This window comes from Periplaneta americana, chromosome 14 (genome assembly GCF_040183065.1).
Source record: "Periplaneta americana isolate PAMFEO1 chromosome 14, P.americana_PAMFEO1_priV1, whole genome shotgun sequence".
NCBI classification, from domain to species: Eukaryota; Metazoa; Arthropoda; class Insecta; order Blattodea; family Blattidae; genus Periplaneta; species Periplaneta americana.
Window position 1 is genome coordinate 96065539 of NC_091130.1, and position 6000 is coordinate 96071538.

The window sequence follows — 6000 nt, forward strand, 5'->3', positions numbered from 1 at the left end:
TATCTAGACACACAATTGGCGCTGGTGTCGTGTACAAATTTGAAACCTCTCGCGCAGGTTCGCGCGACGCCATGTTTGGGGAGCACGAATGATTGTTTCTATAAAGCATTCAGAGTTTAGAAAATACAGTTGGGTATATAAGCGTTTTCTTAGCGAACATCCTCCTTCACTGTAATATAAGTAAACTTATTTACATATTTTCTAACGTATAATATAAAATAACAGAAGTAAATCTAAATATTGTAACTAAGCATTGCTTTAAATATAAACGCCTTTTTATCGTTCATAAATAGACATTAATTTATTTATATTTCCTATGAACCGAATACATAGGATATTTTCACTTATGTTACTTTATATACGTCAGAAAATACGTAAATAATTTATTTAAATTATATTACAAAGAGAGGAATGTCGGCTAAAAATGCCTATATACCCAATGGCATTTTCCAAACGCCTAAGGTAATGTAATAATAACCCTCAGTGTTTTGAGAATCTGAGGCGATATGATTCTTTAGAACTTTCAACTGCAGACATTGATTACAATTCCCTGATTCTTACATCATTCTCAATGACACAATATTGTGAAAATGTGATTGTATTCATTGCTGGCTTAGTTGTTAAATCATTAAAAAAATATGCCGTAATAAATCTAAAGACTCAATTTATGGTACGTGCCAGCAGTAAACAAAATCTCTTATTTTTTAACGAAATAATAATGGGAGTCTTGTCATACCATCATCTGAGATTATAGAAATATGCCGCTTAAGTGAAAGAGCGATTATACAGGTGTTGACAGTTCAATGGCATATTCTTACATCGTGTGAAAACAATGTGATCTAACAATAGAACACTTATACAATCTTTCCACACTTATAGGAATATATTTTAGAAAATGGATCTCAGATTCCTTCCGAGAATCATGTTTTAAACTTGTTAAACTGACCATAGAAGTACATAAAGAGCTACTGACGTAGCTCAATGGGCTAAGGTCTGCCGATCCGGAGTCGCGCTCGGACGCGGGTTCGATTCGATTGAACGGAGTCAATAATAATAATAATAATAATACTAATAATAATAATAATAATAATGAATCAATAGGCAAGATGTTCTGTACACTAGGCCTGAGTTCCATTAAATGACTAATTCATGTATGTGACGTTTATTTCATACTATCATACAGTTGTGATAATAAGCTGATGCATGGTAGCCCTACTTATATTTCAAACTAAAACATTAGGTATGTATTTTTATTTTACAGGAATATATTATGCAATAAGGAAGCGGATAAATCATAATAATTGTTCGTTTCTCGTCCACATCAAAGCAAACATTCGTTTACAATATAGGCCTAATATAAGGTCTTACACAGGCAGTGTTTTGTTAATAATAGCTAATACTAATAATTTTCTTTTCATCTGAACTATTACTACAATATGCATTTGTATTTCTGTTCTCTCTATATGTTGTCAAATAACTATACAACATTTTTGGTTGCGGTATAAAATTGCTACAGTCTTCTTTCGTTTCATGTCAAACTAACGATAACTAAGGTTGATTATGTCCATAACGTGGTCGCTTTAAATGTTAATAGGATTATTTTTTCATTTATCCATTCAGATTGATTTATAAGATACACCAAACATATATATTAAACATTCAGCATTGTATAGTGCAGCCGTCTGCTAGCCGGTGCTTCTCCCAAAGCATGGCGGCGGACGCAAGCTTCAATTTGTCCCTACCCTAAACTTCTGCGCAGTCTTGGCTGTAGGGGCTCGATGATATCCTACACCTTCCATGTCAGAGGTGAAACAACATTAAGCGGCAAAACATTGTCAATTTACTAGCCACATAATGGTTAATTGATTGGAATAGGGTGTTGCGAAAGTACGTCATTATTTTATTTATTTTTGGTACAAGTAACATTTCTTTAAGTATTTATTTATTTATTTTCCCTTGTACCATCAATAAAAAACAAGTATGTTTTTATTTTTTTTTTTTAATTATAAGTGTAGTTGCTACGACACATAGGCACACAGCACTTTCAAGGCATCTGAAATATTTGTAGAAAAACACGATAGATAATCGCAGAAGATAATATTAAAATATATCCTAAACCTTCCACAGATGAAACACCATTAAGTCGCAAAACATTGTCAATTTGCTAGCCACAAATTTGTTAACTGAATGGAACTTAAGAACACTGCGTAGGAAACTTACGTCTTTATTGCATTATTGATTTTATTATTTTCGGTGCAAGGAATATCTTTTTTATTTATTTATTTATTTATTTATTTACCTTCGTACTACCAATAAAAACATGTTTTTTTGTAATTATTTTAAGTGGCAGCCTTTGTATGTAAGTAGCCTATTTACGCCGTATTCTGAAGTATAGCTAATTGATTGCAATAAAACACTATTTTCCAACCCCTAATAATTTACATCACTACTCTGAATCTTGATCTTACCTTTGTGCATGAAGTAATATTGAAAAAATACGCGTCACGTATAACGAAAGCAATGAGCAAACACAATATCACTCTAAAATCTCCCGCCTCCACTCTGCGTTGCCAAACCTACCCATGCCCCGGCTTGTTACTAAAGAAGGCTCTGGCTTCGGAGTAGCCCAATCCGCGACATTTCGCCCAATCTGGCAACCCTGAGTCGCACAACTCATACGTATAAAATATGCCAACTAACGCGTATACTAGTGACAGACTACAGTCGCTAATCGCGATTATCTCCGATCACGATTACCAAAATTGTGTTGATACTCTAGCACAGTCTAGTATATACAGTCGCGAAGCTCAATACGTAGTAAATATGCAAACATTAGATAGTTGCTCACCACTAGGATCGCTAATATCGCCTCATTACAGGCAATGCAAAATAGTACCGTCACAGTCTATTGTTTCTAGCACCCTCAAAACTCAAGCTCGTGACTGTATATAGTAGACTATGACTCTAGGTTACGCCATAGTCTAATATATAGTCACGAAGCTCAATACTTACTAAATATGCAAACGTAGGTAGTTGCTGACCACCAGGATCGCTACTATCGCCTCATCATAGACCCTTTCCCAAGCAGACGATAAAATGTATTGTACTTTCGATATCGTATTCTTTTGAAAAAATTAACACCTACCTTCCACTATTGAAATGTGAAATACGTAAGGTTTATATATTATTTTCATAAAGTATACTGTATATTATATTTTATAAATTCACCTTCCTGAATCTTTCGGAAGAAGGATAACTCTAATCTCTATTTCTTACAATATTTATAGTACAACAAACGTCTCCTTGTCTCATATTATTATTCAAATTATTGTATTTTAGCCATTTACAGTTATTACAACCGATAACGAATATTTCATAGTTTACATAGCTTTTCACAAAAATGCGAAATACGGCACAGTCAGTGCTTTTTCGATCTAGACCAGGCCGTAATGTTTGTTCGGGTTTTCTATTTCAGTATATGGAGCTCAGTGAAATATTATATTATAACTTCATTGCGTATCATTGATAAGCTTTATTTAGTGTAATGTGTCCATAAATTCCGTTTATTTCTTGTTGCATAATATGTTGCAGAAATAATTACAAAACTGTGTCATTTTAATGTGAAGAGAATTTTACATGTTAACATAATCTGTTCGCATCAACATTTTAAGTTTAGAATGGAAGCTATTTTGAGGTTTAATGAAAACGAATTTATATTGTGATTTTAATTTAGCACTTTTACCTTCCTTATTGTAGACAGAAAATTTACCATACCACTCCTATGAAATTAGTGTACGTACGATTGTGTTACTTCGTCTCTTAGGTAGTAGATAAATACCCGGTTAAACTATAAAACGTCTTTGGATAAATACAATAATTCAGTACTCAATTGTAATATTAAAATACAGACAAATAGAATGTGACGGGTGTCATACATGACATTATGTTTAATTACAATGTATAATTGCGAATATAGGAATATAAGTTAAATATAGTAAACATAACCTGTAATTTCCATATGACATAACATACATATGTATTGGCAGGGCATTGGAGACCACTAAAATTAGACAGAAATGGGCAACTGGTACAGTAAACATAATCTATAACTTCAACATATCTAAATATTCGTGCGGTGCAACTGAAAATTATTGAATCGTGCATAAATGAACGTACAAGAATTTCGCAATATTTAATCCAAATAAAGGCAGGAATTACACATACGAACAACGTAATTTTCACACCAAAAATAATATTGCACCTTAACTCGCAAGGAATTAAGTCTGAAATGTCCCCTAATCATTGTTTTAAATTTTATTAATGCACTTACACTACATTTTAGAGAAATATATGTTACTCTTTATGCATTTAAATTAATTTATATGGTTGAAACGCCGCCCTTCGTGATCGGGTTAAGCGAGTCACATGGTCTGCCTTACGGCCTGTATTAGATCACGATGGCAGTGACACAATCTATTGTTCCTAGCAACGAGTTAGAAAGAGAGAGATATAGAGTGGCCATTGCGCCGCCATGTTTGAAGAAAATTGAACGACCGTCCGCCATTAACTTAAGCGCCCAAAACAAAGTGGGCGTGGCGATAAGTAAAATTGCAATCGCCAGCTGTCAAAATTTCGTTTGCATAAATCAGTTAAACTGAAGTGGAAAAACCTAGTATTTCGTCAAATATGTGCTAGTAACTTAATCTAAAATAAAGACCTTCTGTACGCTAAATTCAAAACACTTGAGCTATTCCTAAAAGGAAAGCCTAAAAGAATAACCTAAGCAAAATTGTCATGTACGTATGACAAGAAGTCCTAGCAAATATACTGAAGAAAATGTTAATATTCCTATGTTCTTTTAAATGCGACCCGCAAGATTGCCTATAAAATGAACGAGTATGATTGGGATGATTTTATTAAATCGTTTTCCCAGTCTCTACGCGTTGCAAAACTATTTATTATACTGTACCATAAGATATAGAATGAAAGTAGGCCCTAACTCTAACTGTAGTAAACAACCTTTACCTCCAAGCTTGAAACTTGGGTAAAATATGACCAAACATGCTTTTTTTTTTTTTTTTTTTTGTTACAGTAGAGTCACAGTCTAATACATATTAGACTGTGGTAGAGTATAATTATCGAAATGTGAACGTAAGGCCAACAGCCGGCTGGTCTGTCTGAGCCTTTCAAGGGCTGTGGCACCACAGATTATTATTAGTGTATAATTGAGCACCCACGTGCAATAATGGGGTAAGTAGTTACGAAATATATCATACTTACCCCATTATTGCATGTAGGTGCTCAATAATGTTCTTTCATGTCTTCCCAGTCAAAATACTAACAATACGGCCTACCCAAGAGTTTTGCGTTATTTTGGATGCGAGTGTCGAAATACAATTTTAATATTTTATTGCTGTTACTGGGTTTGAAACGGAATTGTAGCGGTTTTATCCGTATTTAGTTTAACTTTATTACTAGTGAACCATTTATTTGATTAATAGTTTGTCTTTGAAATAGGCCTACGTTTTATAAGCTACAGCTCATCGTCTTCTTCTATAAGCAGTAAGGACACAAGGAGCAGAAATAAAGGATGCCTGTGTCGAAATACAATTTTAATATTTTATTGCTATTTGCTTTTCACTGGGTCTGAAACGGAATTGTAGTGGTTTTATCCGTATTTAGTTTAAGTACATTACTAGTGAACCATTTATTTGATTTATCGTTTGTCTTCGAAATAGGCCTACTTTTTATAAGCTACATCTCATCGTCTTCTCTGCATATACAACAGAGAAACTTATACTGTTCCTTTAGAAACAAAGATTTGTTAAATCGGTGGATAAAAAACACGACGGCAGCCCACGAAACACAGCTTCCTATGCTCTTTACATTCAGAAGACGAATATATATATATACACACACACATGAAAAGGAGTAGGAGGCAGTTGTTAACAAGGCAGTACAAACAATTGCTGGTTTTCATGCACATTTACAGAACAACAT